General features: G+C 49.1%; 1 long non-coding RNA gene across 2 annotated transcripts; it reads right to left on the minus strand.

The window, feature by feature from the left end:
- Positions 1–302: 302 nt before the first annotated feature.
- LOC133075567 (uncharacterized) lies at positions 303–19,006 on the minus strand. Of its 2 annotated transcripts, none has more exons than XR_009697373.1 (3): positions 18,859–19,006; positions 17,366–17,543; positions 303–1,295 (listed from the first exon to the last, which is right to left on the minus strand). It is a non-coding gene; the product is annotated as an uncharacterized LOC133075567 (long non-coding RNA). The 2 variants fall into 2 exon arrangements; XR_009697374.1 differs by lacking the exon at positions 303–1,295 and adding an exon at positions 11,706–11,813.
- Between the last annotated feature and the right edge of the window lie 89 nt (positions 19,007–19,095).

The raw sequence follows: 19,095 nt of genomic DNA on the forward strand, positions 1-19,095 counted from the left end.
GAACTATGAGGAAAAGCCTCCCTGCCCTGCCTCCCCTGCAGGGCTGAGGTGAGGAAGCTGGTGACCTTGAAAAGGACTTTGTAGGCTCTGAGACGGGACAGGCATTCTCAAAGTCTCAGTCAGGGGAAGGCAAGAGAAAAAATTAATGCTCTCCCAGCCACCCTGGCAAGTGTCAGACCAGCTCTGGTCACAGAGGTGCGGAATAGGAAGGTAGGCGAGGTACAGCTTCCTCAGGCTGTGTTAAGGGGACTAGTCGGGGAGCCAAGAACTGAAGGAGAAGTGGTCTCCCAGGACCTGACTCTCACCACCAACTCTCTCCATTAGGAGTTGGGCAGTACTGCCTAGTGGTTAGGAACTTGGCCTCCAGAGTCCAACAGATCAGGGTTCAAGTCTCAGCTCCACTCATCTCTGCTGAGTCCCTTGTACTTCCCCTGTCTGAGTACAGTCTTCCCAACTGTGAAAAGGGGGTGATAATGATAAGAGCCTCGCCAGGACTGTAGTAAGGACAGGACTTGGCCCATGGATATTAGTTGAACAATTATCTTCTACACTTGGTCTGCAATCTTCAAGGAGCTTCTAGTCTGAAAGGAGAGACTATATGTAAAATGCCTGGCACAGGTAGGTGCCCACTGGATGGAAGGATGGGTGGATGGACGGACCGACAGACAGACGGATAGGAGAGATTTACTCCAGGTCATACAGTCAGGAGGTAACCCTTCCTGATAGCTCACATTGGGCCCCAAAGAATGCATAAGAGCGGGTTAGAGAGGGAGAGGAAGTCCAGATGGAGGGGACTGCATGAGCAAAGGCGTGGAGTTGGGAATTACTGCAGCACGGAAGAGATACTGGTCTCACGTGTTCTCCTTCAGTAACTTGCTCAACAAGATCCTATGAGGAGGGGCCTCTGGATGGAGGCTCTCCCAGAGTCCCCTGGGGCAGAGCCAGGAGGTTGCACAGGGAGTAAGGCCCCACAGCACAGAGGAGCAGGCAAGAGCAAGACCAGCCTTGGAGTCGGGCCTCTGAGGGCCTGGTCTGGCCATATTTGGTTTTCAAGGAACTGGGAGGCTTCTCACTGGCTCTGCTGCCCATGCACCGGAGCAAGGCCACCCACAGTTGCTGAGTCAGGATGGCAGCTGGGGTCGAGAGCAGAGGCCCCAGAATGGGGTGACTGTAACACAGTGGTTCAGAGCCTGGCCTCTAGAGTCAAGAAGATGTGGGTTCAAATCCTGCTCGACTACTGATGGCTGTGTGACTGGGCCGGCTGCATCACCTCTTGGAGGCTCTGTTTTCTTTATCTGTAAAATAAAACAAGAGCAGTAAGGACAAGCACCATTACTGAGTTTGCTATGTGCCAGTCTGTGCTAAGTGCTCTACCTGCATTTCTTGTTTAATTCTCATCACGATAGAGAAATAGTTTTATTGTCCCCATGAAACAAAATACGTGAGACCAGTGTTTCTCATCCATGCTGCAGTAATTCCTAACTCCAAGCCTTTGCTCATGCACACCCCTCCACCTGGAGTGCCTCTCTCTCTCTCCCAGCTCTAGGTATACTTTGACGCCCAGCGTGAGGTATCAGGAAGAGTTACTTCCTGACTGTGGGACCTGGGTTTCCGGATAAAGAAACTGAGGCACAGAGAGGTGAGGTCACATGCAAGTAATAGACAGAGCCAGGACTAGCTAGAAGCACCTCGCCACTCCCCTGCACTTTCCTACGTTCCCATTTCTATTTCTTAATCATTTCCCCACCCAATGCCCCCCAACAGCCCCTGTGAAACAATACCTGGCACCTATTCCCTCCACGTCCAATTTCCAAACTGCTGCCAAAGCCTTATTCAGCCCCTCATAATAGTCCTGTGCAGAAGGTAGGCTAGATATCATACCCATTTCACAGATGGGGACACCAAGGCTCAGAGAAATGAAGCAAGTTGCCTGAGACCTTGCAACCAGCCCGAGGGGAAGCCAGAGTTGGACTGCAGTGCTGTATGACCCCCATTCCAGTGCTCTCTCCTCACCACAGTGAGCTGACCACTTTCTGAGACAGGTGCCCTCACCTTTCCTCCCAGCCAAGCCATTCCTAGACAATTAGGATAAAAGGGAAAATTAATCTGAGGTCCGCATGAAAGGGAAAGTCAGGCAGGGCTAGTGGGACATTATGCAAATATATAAAGAAATTAGGTTTCCTTTGAAAAATCATAAAAGAATGAATGAACAAGCTGCAATAGTTTTAAATCAGATCATCTCCTCGTGACAGGCAGGAGACCAGAACCACTCTCTAAACCCGTTACCTCATCTCACTCATTTTTGGAGGCATCTCCTGCCTTACCCCATTCCAGGAGCTGTACTGGGAGCCAGACAAGGGCCCTGCCAGAGGAATCAATACCTGGACAGTGCTCCCCAGACTCCGCGATTTCACATTCCAGTAAAGTGTTCTCCCCAAATGAGGCACACAGTTGCCAACATTTTGTTATTTGTCAAAGAGCATTTAAGAAAAGGAAAAATAAAGCATTACTTTCTGTCACCATAAAATTTAATAAGGACTAATCTCAGAATTTAGCAATTTTTGAAAATTATCTTTATAAGTAATGGTCCTAGTTTTCTCACTAGTTGCAGGCCAGGGAGAACTGTATCTAAGATGGGCATTTGGCAATCTCCAGATGAATGGGAGAGAGAAAACATTTATGCATATAACTCAGAATAGTTATATTCATTGAGTATCTTTTGGTTGAAAGCCACAGAAAACTATTCTGGCTACCTTAATAAAGAAAGATTTATTGGAAGGGGATTTTATTGGAAGATTGGATTCTGGGGGTTACGTAGTAGACAGCAGGGCCAACCAACCAACCACTCCTGGCAAGGACAGAAAACTTCAAGACCAGATGGAATCAGAGTCCTCTCTCTGCTCTTCACCAAGTGAGGACAGTGAGAAAGCAGCTGTCTACAACCCAGGAAGTGGGCCCTCACCAAAATTCGACAAGGCTGGCACCCTGATCTCAAATTTCCCAGTCTCCAAAATAGTGAGAAATAAATCTGTTGTTTACATCAAAAAAAAAAAACCCAAAAATAAAAACAAACAAAAGAACAAAACAGATGGAATCAGCTCTCTCTCTCTTTCTCTCCTTCTTGCTGTGTTTGCTATCTTCTCTCTAGCTGCAGACAGGGTACCTCCATGTGTCAGAGAACACAATGGCTAACAGCTTCCACATTCATATCTCATGGCTCCAACTTCATATCTCATGGCTCCAGCAACCAGAGACAGACCAATTAACTTCTCAGTTCCAGTGGGGGGAACCTGGAAGGTGTCTGATTGGCCCAACAGAGTCAGATGTCTACCCCTGGACCAATCAACTGTGGCTTTGGGTGGGGTCTGTAACAACATGGCAGCTCCTGTGAGAACATCATGGTTGGAGTCAGGAGCAGGAGGAAAAAGAGCTGGGCAGGTAGGCTGGGTGGATGATACCATAGATGTCCACCATGGAGGTGATAAATGCCCTAACAGAGGTGCAAATAAGGTGTTGTGGGAGTTCAGGGGAGGAAGGCACAACTTCTAGCTGTAGAGATCAAGTAGAGCTTCTTGGAAGAGGTGGCATTTGAGCTAAGAATAATCTGGAATATAGAGAGATTCAAAATGTTATCTCAAATTAGAAGAGAAAAGTGAGCACTGGTAGAGGTGTCATCCAAAGGAGCTATATATTAATGCCTTACTTTGTCAAGATTTTTAGAGTTTATCTAATTTTTAAAATTTTTTATACAATTTTAAAGGTTATATTTACAGTTATTACAAAACATTGGCTATATTCTCCCTGTTGTACAGTATATCCTTGAGCCTATCTCATACCCAATAGTTTGTACTTCCCACTCCCCCAACCTTATAATACCCCCCACAACTGGTAACCACTAGTTTGTTCTCTATGTCAGTGAGTGAGTCGGCTTCTTTTTTGTAATATTCACTAGTTGTTGTATTTTTTAGATTCCACATATAAGTGATATCATACAGTATTTATCTTTCTCTGCCCGACTTATTTCACTTAGTGTATTGTCTTCCAAGTCCTTTGTTCTTTTTTATGACTGAATAGTATTCCATTATATATATATATACCACATCTTTATCCATTCATCTGTTGATGGACACAGGTTGCTTCCATATTTTGGCAATTGTAAATAATGCTGCTATAAAAAAATAATAATAATGCTGCTATGAACATTGGGGTACATGTATAGTTTTTTAAATTTAGAATTCACATATAAAATTTACCTTATAGTTTAATTTTTTTTAATTTTGAAATAATTTGACTTACAGAAAAGTTGGAAAAATAGTTCAGAGAGCTCTCCTAAACTCTTCAGCTCCTATATCCCTCACCTAGCTTCCCCTAATATTAACATCTTACCAAATCTTGGTACAGTTATCAAAGCCAGGAAATCAACACTAATACAATGCTATTAACTAACCTACAGACCTATTTGAATTTTGCCAGTTTTCCTTGTAATCAAATCCAGCATCCCACTTTGTATTTAGTTATGTCTTCTTAGCCTCCTCCAATCTGTGACAGTTCCTCAGTCTCTCTTATCTCTTATGACCTTGACACTGAAGAGTACTGGTCAGTCATTTTACAGAATATCCCTCAATTTGGATGTCTCGTGGTTTTCGCTTGATCAGATCGAGATTATGCATTTTTGGCAAGAATAGCACAGAGTAATGTTGTGCCCTTCTTAGTACAGCATACAAGGGCTTCACCTTGTCAACGTGATTTATTACTAGTGAAGTTAACATTGATCACCTGGTTTAAGGAGGTGCCTGCCAAGTTTCTCTTTGTAATTAGTAAGTATCTTGTGGGGAGATACTTAAGACTATGCAAAAATGTAAACTTCTCATCATTTACAGTTCTTTTTAAAGGTGCTATGCAATGCACACTTTCTACTTTTATTCAACAAACATCAACTATTCACCCACTATGAACCAAGCACTGGTCTAAGATGCATGGCTCAGTTTTGTGTAGCTTGATGACCTTTCAGGACCTTAGGATCCTCATCTATGAATTGGGTATAATTAAATTTTACCACTCAGGGCTTCTGAGGATAGAGGAGGACCATGTTTATGAAAGTGTTCTGTAAAGCTAACTGGGGTTGTTCATTCTCTGTCCAAGGCACTCAGCTCTGTCCTCACCTCCACCTATTACCAGTCTCCATTTCTGTTCTGCCTGCATCCATACCCACAGGCATCTGTCTGTCCTCACTGGCCAGACTCCCTCATCCTATTTGCCAAGCCTTACTTATGATGTCACTTAATAAGTTTCGGAGACACAAGGTGAGCCTTGTAGAGGCTGACAGTTTCCTTCTGGAGCATCTGAATGCAATTTTGGGAGCTGCCTCGAGATGCCGTGTGATGCCTGGAACCTGTGGGTGGCAGGCGGGAGATCCTTTCTCCAATGGGAGAAATAGTGAGAGAAGTAGGAATTGCCTTCTTCCAATAATGCTTTGGCCCTAAAAGGGAAACTCTTGAGCTCCAGAGAGTACTGAATAAGCCTCCATGGATACTTGTGTCTTGCTGAGAGACCTACATAGGCACACTTTATTTTTTTTATTATTATTTATTTATTTATTTGGCTGCACTGGGTCTCAGTTGCCGCACACGGGGATCTTTAGTTGCGACATGCGGGATCTTACTCCCTGACCAGGGATCGAACCCAGGCCCCCTGCATTGGGAGCGCCGAGTCTTAACCACTGGACCACCAGGGAATCCCAATATAGGCACACTTTAAATGAACAACTTCATAGTGTGAGAGGATGAGCTCACCCACGATCCAACCTCCTAACCCAACAGCACACAGCACCTTAATTTGAGAACAGGATTTTAACAAACCAAGAGGGAGGTACAAGTTAAGTAGCAACACTCCTTGGGTTGCACTTAACCCTTTTTTTTTTTTTTTTTTTTTTTTTTAAATTGAGTTGTTTCGATGTGTTTCAAGATTATTATTTTTTCTTTAAGTTTTTTTAAAATTTTTTATTTATTTATTTATTTATTTATGGCTGTGTTGGGTCTTCGTTTCTGTGCGAGGGCTTTCTCTAGTTGTGGCAAGTGGGGGCCACTCTTCATTGCGGTGCGCGGGCCTCTCTTGTTGCGGAGCACAGGCTCCAGACGCGCAGGCTCAGTAGCTGTGGCTCACGGGCCTAGTTGCTCCACGGCATGTGGGATCTTCCCAGACCAGGGCTCGAACCCGTGTCCCCTGCATTAGCAGGCAGATTCTCAACCACTGCGCCACCAGGGAAGCCCAACCCTTTTTATAGGCAGGAAACCCTTATGCTTCACTGGTGGTTTTGTTTTTCTGTTTGTTTACATCCTTTGTACAAGATCATTAGGAAGATCAAATACGATAAGAGGTGAAGGTGCTTTGGAACTCCTACTGGGCAGAGTCAATATGGCTGTTCCCATTCCGTGCCCTGAGGGCAGCTTTTTAGGAACTGCTTGCCAGGATCAGAGCAGGCAGATTGAAAGTCCCAGCTCCAACATCAGCCCAGGCCATCCTCTGCCTTCCTTCAGCCAAGCAGATGAGCCCTTCAAAATAGAGTCCCCTAAGTAGGAATCCAGCAGCATACAGGGCATTCCCTCCAGGGTCCCGAGTAGTTCCCTCCTTGGCAAGTCACAGGCCTGGGTTCCCCAGGACCATCTCCTACCTGAGAAGCAGGCTGCTGTGGGCTGGACTCCCGCCCAGCTAGCACCCGAGCAAGAATCGGTAACAGCAGCTCAAGATTGCCGATTTTACTGCCCTCTCCCCAGTGGACCCTGGGGAACAACCATCCCCTGGAGACCACCAAGGCAGCAGCTCTCCTAGGAACCTTCAGGTTTAAGAGACACCGTCCCCACCATTACCCAGTTGATTCCTGTGGCCATGCACCCAAACTATAATGTGCACATGAATCCCCTGAGAATCTTGTTAAAATACAGATCCTGATGCAGTAGGTCTGGGGCAATGCCTGAGACTCTGCATTTCCAACAAGCTCCTAGAAGATGCCAAAGCTGCTGCTCCACAGACCACACTTTGAATGCAAAGCTCCAGACCACAGGCTGATCAGAAGGTTCTGGAAACCAGAAAACAATATTGAGTAAACGGAAACAACATGAGTTGTTGGGCCCCCTCTTTCTACCTTGAAATTTTTATAATCTTGATACCCCTTCTGATGGGCTCCCAATAAAGTCCCCTTTTAACTCAGGTTAGTCTAGGAGGTTTCTGGTATTTGCAAACAAAAGAACCTTTCCTAATATCCAAAGGTAAATCCCCCAAGTAGGAAAGGGTGACTCTTCCTCATCCCATCGCTTATTTTACAGGCCAGTTCTTCCAGCCCCATCACCAGAGCCTGGCTAGACCCACCTGCTTCTTAAAGGGACCAAGTCCCCTTTTGGGGGGCTTCTGATCATTTAAATCTCCTTCAACAACACAGAAGAGGTTTTCAAACATTACCCCGGGTATTCCTCATTGCCCTCTCTCAATATTTTCCCAGAGACCTGAGGCTCCTTTGTGGGCTTCAGTCCCTTGATTGCCTCCCAGCCCCTAAGCTGTCTTGTGCATTAATTAGCTGGTGACTAATTGCTTCCTAATTGCCAACCGGCTCCCACCCACACTTGTATCAAGGAGTCATGGGCATCCTCCAGGGAAAGGTCTTTTGTGAGTCCAGTGGTTCACTTTTCCACAAACATGGGCTGAACCTCTTCTGTGGTGCCAGGTCACATTCGCAGCCCTGGGGACTTGGTGATGAGCAAGACAGACTTGGTCCTTGCCTTCACAGAGCTCACATCTAGTGGGAGCCAAATAGCAACACAGGGACTTCCCTGGTGGCGTAGTGGTTAAGAATCCGCCTGCCAATGCAGGGGACATGGGTTTGAGCCCTGGTCCAGGAAGATCCCACATGCTGCGGTGCAACTAAGCACGTATGCCACAACTACTGAGCCTGAGCTCTAGAGACCATGAGCCACAACTACTGAGCCCATGTGCCACAAGTACTGAAGCCCGCGTGCCTAGAGCCCGAGCTCCAAAACAAGAGAAGCCACTGCAATGAGAAGCCCGTGCACTGCAACGAAGAGTAGCCCCTACTCGGGCTTCCCTGGTGGCACAGTGGTTAAGAATCCTCCTGCCAATGCAGGGGACACGGGTTCGAGCCCTGGTCCGGGAAGATCCCACATGCTGCGGAGCAACTAAGCCCGTGTGCCACAACTACTGAGCCTGCGCTCCAGAGCCCGTGAGCCACAACTCCTGAAGCCTGGGCACCTAGAGCCGTGCTCTGCAACAAGAGAAGCCACTGCAATGAGAAGCCCACGCACCACAACGAAGAGTAGCCCCCACTCACCGCAACTAGAGAAAGCCCGCGCACAGCAACAAAGACCCAACACATCCAAAAATAAATAAATAGAATTAAAAAAAAAAGAGTAGCCCCCACTTACGGCAACTAAAGAAAGCCCAAGCGCAGCAACGAAGACCCAACAATGAAGGCCCGATGCAGCCAAAAATAAATAAATTTATTTTTAAAAATAAAAAAAAACAAACAGCAACACATAAATTTCAGGTAATAACTGCTATGATTTAACAAATAATAAAAATACAAAAGGATAATACAATACAGAGTAATGCCTGGAGCTTCAGATAGGTGCGCTGGGAAGGCCTTGCTAAGGAGGTGACTTTTGAGTTGAGACCTGAATGGTACTCAGGAGCCAGCCAGAGTGATGATGAGGAGAAAGAGCTGTCCAAGCAGAAAGCACGGGCAAGATCAAAGGCTGGGTGGGAGGGACCAGCTTGGCCCGTCTGAGGAACACTCACTGCATCCTTTCAGCCCCCAGGGATTCGGGAGTCAACCAGCAGGTTGGAGCTGGTTGTAAGAATTGGAGCAAAACCTTTCCTCTCCTCTTTTGCAGAGGCTGGGGGTGAGGCTTACTCCACATGGCCCTGCCGCCAATCATCTGATTGGCCAGATTTCAGGATCCTGATTGGCCTTTGGTGGTAACTAGGGCGCTCTTTCTTCAAGGTTCCAAACTCCACAGTCTTACTTCGGACTTAGGGCGGAACCCCTCGGAGGGTCCAGTTAAGGAGCACGTGGCTTCCCCTGGGGAATCCAGGCCCAGGACTCTGCAGAGAAACAACAATGCAGATTGCCATATGCAATTTCTTGATTTTTAAACGTTAATGATGAGTTGGAAAAGCTTTTTAAAAGCTGTGCAGTGGGGCTTGGCGAATGCCTAGAGATAGAGGTGATGGAGAGAAGGAGTCAGGAAGGACACTAACTACATTCTGGATTCTGAAATACCCTGCCCTGGAGGAGGAACTCGCTGCCACAGACACAGACTGAGCACCTATTGGTGCAAGTCTCTGTGCTAGGTTGGGGGGTACAAAGCATATTGTGAGGCTGCACCCTCCTCCAGGGCAGGGGGTTGCCTACCGCAGAAGACCTGGGTTCCGGTCCTGCCTTGCCTCCTGTAATTACCGTGAGTCCTTGGGTTAGTTCATCAGCTCTGGGATTTGGCACATAGCCTTATGTTGATAGCAGGTTAACTAAATCAGGTAACGGCAGATTATGAAAGGCCTTGAATGTCTAGGTAGGGAGTTTGGGCCGGATCTGATAAGGGGGTGGGAGCCACTGCAGGTTCTTGATCAGGAGAGTGAAATTCCAAGTAAAATATTTTAGGAAAATGAATCAGGCCACCTGTGCAGAGAGGAGAGGGTCACATACCATCCAGGTGTGGTATAGTGAGACAGCACCTGGGTTTATGCAAATCAGATCTTACCACCCCTAGCTCAAAAGCCTTCGGTGGCTCCCTGCAGCCCTCACAGCAAAGTCCTTCCTTCTTACAATGGTCCAAGTGCAGGACCATCGTCCTGGGTGTATGACCTGTGCAGTTGCACAGGGCCCCATGCTTAGTTTAATGATTTACTGTCACCATCTTGAAATTCTTAAAGGGGTCTCATGTTTTTGCTTTGCATCAGGCCCCACAAATTATGTAGACAATCCTGCCCACAGGGACTGGCCCCTGCTCCCCTCTCTCTTCTCATTTGCACCCCGCTTCTCCCTAACCCTTCAAACACCAGTTGAACTCTTCCATCAGTTCCTGGAGGTTGTTCCTTCCTGCCTCAGGGCATTTGCACAACCTGTTCCTTACCTGGAACACCACCCCTCATCCCAAGACCAACTCTTTGTTCAGCAAATTTCTTCTTATCCTCCAGATCTGAGCATAATTACCTCCTGAGAGATACCTTCTCTGACCTCCCAGGATTATCTCTTCAAAAACAAAAGTTTAAAAATAATTTAAAGTAGGCCCCCAGTACAAGCTCCCATAGTGCCATGTGGCTCCCACTTCACAGAAATGACCCTAATCTGTAATGAAAACTTTATATGGTGCTCTGTTCGCTGAATCTATCTCCACCTCCAGACTGTGAGCGCCATGATGCTCACGAACCTGTCTGCCTGGCTTCAAAGGGAGGCTCAGAGATGGGTTAAATGGGGTGAAAGGAGGGGAAGCCATATCTCACCCATCTTGAACCTTTCCTTCGGGCTGGGCAGAAATTTTCATAATGCCCAGACCACACACCCAGCAGGGTCTGCTCTGGCCCTGGCCCTGGCCTTTCCCCAGCTGGAGCCCATTAGCTGCAGACCCTCTTGCCCCGTTCCCAGGGATGGGACAATCCTAGGGGTGGGTTGGGGAGGGGATGCATTTTACAGAGCCAAGCTTTAGTCTAAAGGAAGCAATAATGAAATCATTTCAGACCTCTGTCAGCAGAACAGCCATGGGTGTTTGGGGGCTTTGTGCTTGTAAAGGCTTGAGTAACTAATGCCCAATTGGGGGAAATTTTCCTTCTCTTAACCAAGTAAATAAAACCATTCATACCACAAGAGGTAGGAGGAAGGGACAGAATTTGCACAAAACATAAAAATTTGTTGACCCTGGCAAGATGAGAAAGAGCATCATGCCTGCCCAGGTGGCTCACATTTATTAAGTAGGTCCCATGTACCAGGATCTGAGCTAAGCTCTTGACACACATAAGCTCCTGAATGCTCACCCTAACCCTGTGAAGTTGGAACTATTCCCCTCCCCATTTTGTGGATGAGGAAACTGAAATGCAGAGAAACTGGGTAACTAGCCTAATGTCACACAGCAAGGAAACGACAGAGTTGGGATTTGCACCCAGATCTGTCCAACTCCAGATCTGTTCTGAGCCCTTCACTACCACAAAACAGCTACTCATTTGACTTGTTGTATGGTTTTGGGCAAATTTGTCAACCTCTCTGAGCCCCATAATCTTTTTTTTCTTTTTTTTGAACCCGTGTCCCCTGCAGTAGAAGCACAGTCTTTTTTTAAAAAAATAAATTTATTTATTTTATTTACTTATTTTTGGCTGCGTTGGGTCTTCGTTGCTGCGTGCGGGCTTTCTCTAGTTGTGGCGAGTGGGGGCTACTCTTCTTTGCGGTGCGTGGCCTTCTCATTGCTGTGGCTTCTCTTGTTGCAGAGCACGGGCTCTAGGGCGCACGGGCTTCAGTAGTTGCAGCACGCAGGCTCAGTAGTTGTGGCTCGCAGACTCTAGAGCGCAGGCTCAGTAGTTGTGGCACATGAGCTTAGTTGCTCCGCGGCATGTGGGATCTTCCGGGACCAGGGCTCGAACCCATGTCCCCTGCATTGGCAGGTGGATTCTTAACCACTGTGCCACCAGGAAAGCCCGAAGCACGGAGTCTTAATCCCTGGACCGCCAGGGAAGTCCCAAGCCTCAGATTCTTCACCTATAAATTGCCCCTTATTTAAGCCACTCTGTGCTAGGTACTGTCTGACTCCTCATGGTGCCTGGTGAGGGAGGGAATGTGGCAGAGCCAATGAGTTGTGTTCTTCAACCTGTTTCCTCTTCCTGGGCCCTACAGTTAGCAGAGTCATGTGACTACATTCTGGCCAGTGAAAATTACATGTCATCCCCGGGCCAAGGCAATTAAGAATGGGTGAGTCTCTTTTGATTTTTAGTCTCCCTTTCCACATGCAGAGGATTCAGGAATGGATTCCAGGGAGGGCCTTGGGGAGTCACTGCCTGGAAGAGAGCTGCCTTCCAAGGCAGATGGGTTAGGAGACTCCTGACCTATATCAGACTTTGCATGAGTGAGGAATAAACTATCATTGGGTTAAGCCACTGAGATTTTTGTTTTGTTACAGCAGTTACCATTAATTGCACTGAATGAAACTGTATCAGTTATTAATTTCCATAATAATGCTGCATAACAAATCACCCCAAAACTTAGTGCCTTAAAACAGCAACCAGGGACTTCTGTAGTGGTCCAGTGGTTAGGACTCCATGCTTCCACTGCAGGGGGCACAGGTTCGATCCCTGGTCAGGGAACTAAGATCTCGCATGCTGCGCGGCACGGCCAAAAAAAACAAAACAAAAAAACCCCACAAAAAACAGCAACCATTTAGTTAGCTCATGATTTCATGGGTTGGCAATTTGGTCTGGGCTCAGCTAAAGGTTCTTCTGGTCTTAACTGGCTGATTAGCACAGCCTCAGCCCGGACAGCTCATTCCTGTTCCAGTGGTCTCTCATCCCTGAGCAGGATAGCCCAGGCCTGTTCACATGACAGCTGGGAGGGTTCCAAGAGAATGGGCAGAGGCTACAAGACTTCTTACCGTCCAGACTGGGAACAGGCAATGTCACCTCTGCTGTATTCTATTGGCCAAAATAGGCCATATGGCTGAGCCCAGGTTCAAGGAATGAGGAAATAGGCTCTATCTCCTGATGGGAGGAGTTCCAAAGTCACACTGCAAAGGGGCTTGCATACAGGGAAGCAAAGCACTGAAGTTATTTTGCAAACAAACCACTACAGGAGGTATTAGTGCCCCCATTTGAAACTTCCTTCCCAGGTTCAGGAAGATGAAGTGGCTAGTGAATGGAAGAATCAGGATTTAAGCAAAACCTGAAGCTCTCTTCATGCCCCAAGCTTCCCGTATGACTCCGAAGACTGGTCCTCTTTGGCCAGAAGGAACCTCCCCACCTCTGCTAGCTGAACCAGGGATCCAGCACCCTGGCCTCCCAGGGAAGGGGCCCCCAAATGTGGATCTCACTCCGGCCTTTGGAAGAACAGGGCATCTTTTCAGATATTTGAGTCTAGGAAACACCTTGAGCGTCAAGCCTGGAGAAGCTGTGACTGCAGTGACCTGGGGCTGGTGGAAAGGCCTTCCCCTCCTGGCCTTTACACATCAGATGGCCCTAGAGACCTACTTCGCTCTGTGACCCAGGCAGAGCCCACACCCTCTCTGTGCCTCAGTATAAGGATGCAAAGTGTAAAGAGAAAAGTGCTCAGCCTCTGGAATCAGAGCACCGGGCTCAAATCCTGACTCACTTGCTGTCGGTCCTGGGCAAGGCCCTTCCACCCTCTGAGCCTCACATTCTCTTCTATAAAACAGGTGTGAGAGAAGAGGAGTCCCCATCTTGGGGGCTGCTGTGAGAACTGAATGAGAGAATGCACAACATAAATGCATGATGTAAATGACCTACTACCCCCAAGGTGGACTTAATAGCTGGCAGGTGGTGTTAGCATCATGTCAACCAAACCCCCATTTTACAGAGGAGAAAACAGAAGCTCAGGCAGGTGATGTGACTTGCCAAGGCCACACAGCTAAGGAGCAGCGATGTCACCAGTGATGTACTCAGGTCTATCTGATTCCAGAAGCCAAGGTCTTACCCTCTCTAGAGTCCTGGGTTTGAGTTGCCTCTTGCAGCCATGTGACCTTGGGCAAGTCCCTTTTCTCTCTCAGTCTCATTTTTTTCATCATCTAAATAAATGATGATCTGCCTATGATGCCTTGTGCATTTTCCTCAAATGGGAAAATACATGGAAAGTGCTTAGCACAGTGCCTGGGACAGACGTGTGTGCTCAGCAATGAGAGGCTGCTATAACAGTCAGGGATAAGTTGCTTAACTCTCTGTGCCTCGGTTTCTCTATCTGTCAAATAGAGCTAATGACAGACTTATCTCATTGGGTTGTTGTGAGGAATAAATGAGTTACTGTGGGCTAACCTCAGCACAATGCCTGGCACATGTATGCACTTCATAAGCACTTGCTATTATTTTAAAAGTTCAGAAACCTGTTCCAAGCCAGCATGAGATGATGGGGATCCCAGCCCCCCACTGGCTGAGGCTCCAGGCACTGCCTTTGCTACCATTCAGCTATTATTAGGCCCAGCGTCCTCATCTCAAATCCAGATGGGGAGCTAGAAGGGCGGGCAGGGCTGGGCCTGGCTGGCGGATGGCTGGGAACACTGCTGGGAGGCCGGTTTGGGTTTGGGCCCCACCCCGCCTGCCCTCCCTCGCCTGCAGTGGGTCCAGCCGCCACGTCTACACTTGGCTCTGAGGTCTGCACCAAACACTCCCTCCCACCGTGGCCGCCTCCTCTGGGAAGGTTCAGAGCATTTCGCGGCCTCAGCACTTTTCTGCCCGCCCCGGGAAGGCCAGACCTGCGTAAAAACTATGAATTGGACACTGCTTGCCTCTGGAGCCTGCAAAGGGGTCAACCATCCTCCTGTCTAGAGGTCTTCATACCTACAGTGAGGCCTATTGGGTCCACCAAGGGGAAAGGGTACACACAACTGGGTTCAAATCCCAGCCCTACCACCAATATGCAGTGTCAACGTGGACAAGTGACTTCCCCCTGAGCCTCAGTTTCTCTATCTATAAAACGGGTATAATCTTAGCACCTACTTCACATGGCTGTGGCGATGTATAAATGAATGAATGGCACATAGTAGGGACTCAGTATGTGCTAGTTATTGTTATTTCATGCTTGAGTGTGCCAGGCCCTGAGGGGGAAACAAGGATTTGGGGAGGCTGGGGATCTGGGGTACCAAGTGGCTCCACCTCCAATTGCTATGTGACCTGAAGCCTGTTCCTTGCCCTCTCTGGAACTCAGATTACCACAAGGTGGGCATCTAGGACTCTATGATGCCACAATTCAGCTGCTGTGCTCACAAGTAGTTAAGAAATATGACAAGGCCCCATGTGGGCAGAGATCCCAAATGGCAGGGTACCATGCTTAGGCGCAAGGGTTCTGGGGAATTCCCTGGTAGTCCAGTGGTTAGGACTCCACGCTTTCACTGCTGGGGTCCAGGTTCAATCCCTGGTAGGGGAACTAAGATCCTGCAAGCCATGCCATGCAGCCAAAAAAAAAAAAAAAAATCAAGAGTTCTGGGTTCTAACCCTGTGTAAGGTGCTGGTGTGGCTTGGCCTTGCTGAGCCTGTCTCCTCTTCTGTATAATGATGATTCTACCTCACAACGTTCAAGCTGTGAGGTTCATGATAATAACAAAACTGCCACTCATGTGTTTTTATGGTTCCAACCCACTGGGCAGCAATTATACAGGGCTGCTGCCATAAGCCTAGATTACGCCAGGCATCAGGGAACTCCCAGAAGTGATAAGAAGTCCAGGCCGGCCCATCCAGAACCCTCCTTTTTCCATGAGGCTGGTCTCCTGGGGTTCATCACAGCCCATTGGGCATCTCAGATCCCCTTCTCCTTCCCAGGGCTCACTTGCCTCCAAGTTTCCTACATTGAAGAGTCACTCCTTTCCCATCCTTCAGCACCTGGGGCCGGGCCCCCTTTTCTTCCAAGGCCGGAAGTTTATCTGACACTGTCGCTCAGAGAACACAGCAGCTGGATGACATCATGGAGGAGACAGCCTTGCCAAACTGGTTTGCCAAACAGATCCCCAGCCCCACTCCTGTGGCTGCTGACCTTGGGGGCCTCCAGTTCTGCCCACGAGGGAGAGGGTCACAGCCCTTGGATCCAGCCAAACCCAGCAAGAACCAGTTCTTCTCCTCCAGGGTCCCCATGCTCCAGCCTCGCCTACCTGACTTTTCCCCAGCAAAGTCCTCAGAGTCCTACCTGACTTCCTTTGCTCTCATGCTGTGCCCTCTCCAGGTTGCCTTTCCCCACCCCTTCCACATGCCAAACAGCAAGTGAGGGCTTTTTCTCCACAACTTTTATAGTCCAGATACCATCTCTCCCCCTACTCTCACCAGGCTGTGAGACCCCAACAGCAGGCCCAACTCCGATCCAGCTCTAACCCCTCTACCCCTCCCACTGCCCAGCAGGCTCTGGACCCCTCATAGGCCCAAGGTCTTGGCCTTGGCTGGCCTCACAGCCACCTGTGAGTACATCCCAAGGTGGGGTCTCCCTGAAAGTCTTGGAATTTTATGTTGTCTAGTCTGGTGGGGAGAGGGCTTAGAAAGCTCAGGCCACAACTCCCCCATCTTGCAGATGAGGAAACTGAGGCTCCAAGGGGAACAAAACTTTGCCTGGGCTGGAGCCAGGCCTAAGACACATCACTCCTCTTGCCTCCTGACCCCAGGACTGGGCTTTCTCTGCAGGACCCCAGGGAGGGGGAGGGGAAGCCAGGGAGATTCAGGGATCTGGCACTGCCAGCTTGGTAAAAATATTTATTCTCAGACTGAGAGACTGGAGCAAAATATTACCCTTGGCCCCTGAGCTGCTCCAGCCACTCCCCACTCTGCCAGTCCAGAGTTGGACCTGGAGGAATCTGGACCCTTTCTGGGAGGGCCTGAAGTGAGCCAGTCCAAGCTCCTCATTTTATAAATGGACAGACTGAGGCCCAGGCCTCCCCAGTGCCCATAAGACATGTTCACCCTACTCACCCGTCACTCAGGGCCTTTCACAGATGGAAGGTCTTCCATCCCCATTTCCTCTCCATCCACAGCCCATCTCTCCTCCTTTTCCCACTTACAAACCTCCTGGCCTTTATTCACACTGTCCCCCTGCCACTAATACTCTTTCATGTCTTTCCACCTCTTCTCTGTGGGATGGATTTCTTTGCACCCTTCCTCAAGGATCAGTTTGCTCCTCCTCTAAGAAGTCTTCCAGGATTTCCTCCATCCTAGAGGCAGCAAGGTGGAGGAAAGGGGCTTTGGCATGGGGCAGAATTCCACTCAAGTTTGAATGCCATTACCAGCCAAGGTGCCTTCACCTCCCTGAGCTTCAGCTTCCACCTCTGTAGAATCCGGGTAATACTTACCTTGCACAGTGGTCAATTTGCAACAGGGCAAACCCCGTGTCAGGCATGCAGCTGGTGCTCAGTAAACACCAGGACCCTCCTCATGGGACATTTACTCCTTCCTGTGCTGTGGCTGCAAGCTTCTCCAGAACCGCACCGGGCTGCCCTTTGATCTTTGTTTCACCACCATCTCGTCCCACCCCTTTCAGATAGGAAGGGAAAGCAAGTAGGTCTGGAGGAGGACCCCAGCCCTGAGGGCTTGATGGAGGGGCGGGACCCATGCTTATCTTCAGTACTACCAGGAACTAGTGAGCGCGTGTGTGACACAAAGTTCGCTCTCAGAAACTCACCTGTGCCGTTCCTCCCTCCTGGGGGGTGGGGGCAGAGCTAGCACGAAGCAGGCCATTCACTGGAGCCAAGAGCCGCCACTCAGGTGGCCTACGTATGCCCCGCCCCAGGGGGCTGGTCCAATGGGCGCGCGAAGTTTGAATAGGACCGAGTTGGCTTTGGAGGGCGCTGAACCTGGTTCTGGAGAATAGGATGACATCTAAGTTGGGAATTCCCTGGCGGTCCAATGGTTAGGACTCTGAGCTCTCACTGACAAGTGCCCAGGTTTAATCCCTGGTCGGGGAACTAAGATCCCACAAGCCACGTGGCCAAAAATAAAAATAAATAAAAAATTAAAAAATAAAAGTTTATTTTAAAAAAATGACATCTAGGTTAACCAGAGAGGGCCTACATGGGGCCTGCTCAGGAGAAGGGGACCTCGAACTAAAGCCCCAAATTGGGCTCTGTTTGCTCCTCCTCCCGTGTGACCTTAACAAGCCTCTTCCCTCTCAGAGCCGTGGTTTTCCCATGTGTAAAACGGGACCACCTCTCAGGGATGTGGGGATGCAGTAAGATGACACCTTTAAAAGAGTCTCAGAGTGGATACTGGCCCTCACTCTAGATGGGGGCAAGGTGTGGTAGTGGGTGGCCATAGAGGATCTGGACAGTGGGGCTGAGGGGCTCTGCTGGAGCAACAGGCTGAAACCACTTCCCCACAACCCCGTATCACAGTGGTTAAAAGCACAGATTCTATACTCAGAAGGTGCTGGTAGGAACCACAGTTCCACTACCTATCAGCTGTTGTCCTCAACTGTAAAATGGGACAGTAATCCTGGGCTCAAATGGTCGTTATAGGGACTATATGCCTGGTACATGGCAAGTACAAAAAAAAGAGTCTATATTATTATTGTTATTATTTGACAGACAGGATTCCAGACCCCACCTCCCAGGCTCCAACTCCCTTTGATGTCCACGGAGACCTGTGGGAGGCACCCTGACCTCTATCACAGGGGACAGAGTGGTTTTCCCCAGTGGGTCTGAGCTCTTGGGTACCCTGGCTGATTCCTTATGTTGTCTTGGGCATGTTGGCTCTCTCTGGGTCTCAGTTTCCTCCATTTGTTGAATTCTGGACTTCGTGTTCCCTATTTAACTCCACAGCGCTGCAAGAGGCCGACGCTGAGGGGCTTGGAAGCGAGAAGCATGACAGATAAGGTCAACGTCTGTGCAAAGGTGTGTCGGCTGGGGAAAGGGAGTTTTGTGATTGACCCTGCTCCATCTGAGGTGGTCCCTGAGGTACTTCAACGTAGGGTCAAGGTGCTGCCGGACACTTAGTCCCTGCTCTGAGGTGACCTGGACCAGGTGTCCCGAAAGCAGCCTGGGGGCAGCGGCCAAGCCAGGGCACTGAAGCGAGGAGGGGGCGGAGTCGAGGGAGGGGACAGGGTCTCACGAACAAAGAGGAGGGCGGAGAGGGACAGTCCTGAAGGCTCCGCGAATAGTACAATCCCGGGCCACTTACCGCGGCTTTGGGCGCCCTCCCTGACTTTGGCGCAAAGCTGCATCCTCCTGGCGACACCCACCCGACCAGCGAAGGCCTCTTGAACAGTGGCCCCAAGACTGCAAACCCCTACAACCTAGGCCCGTGAGGGGCGGGGCCTCTACTAGGGGCGAGGCCGTCAAATTGAATTTCCCCAATGGGGCACGAGGGTGGGCGGGACCCTCCCCAGGATTGGTTGGCGCCGTGGCGCGGGGCGGG

The sequence above is a fragment of the Eubalaena glacialis genome, chromosome 15 (assembly GCF_028564815.1).
Source record: "Eubalaena glacialis isolate mEubGla1 chromosome 15, mEubGla1.1.hap2.+ XY, whole genome shotgun sequence".
In the NCBI taxonomy this organism is placed as follows: Eukaryota; Metazoa; Chordata; class Mammalia; order Artiodactyla; family Balaenidae; genus Eubalaena; species Eubalaena glacialis.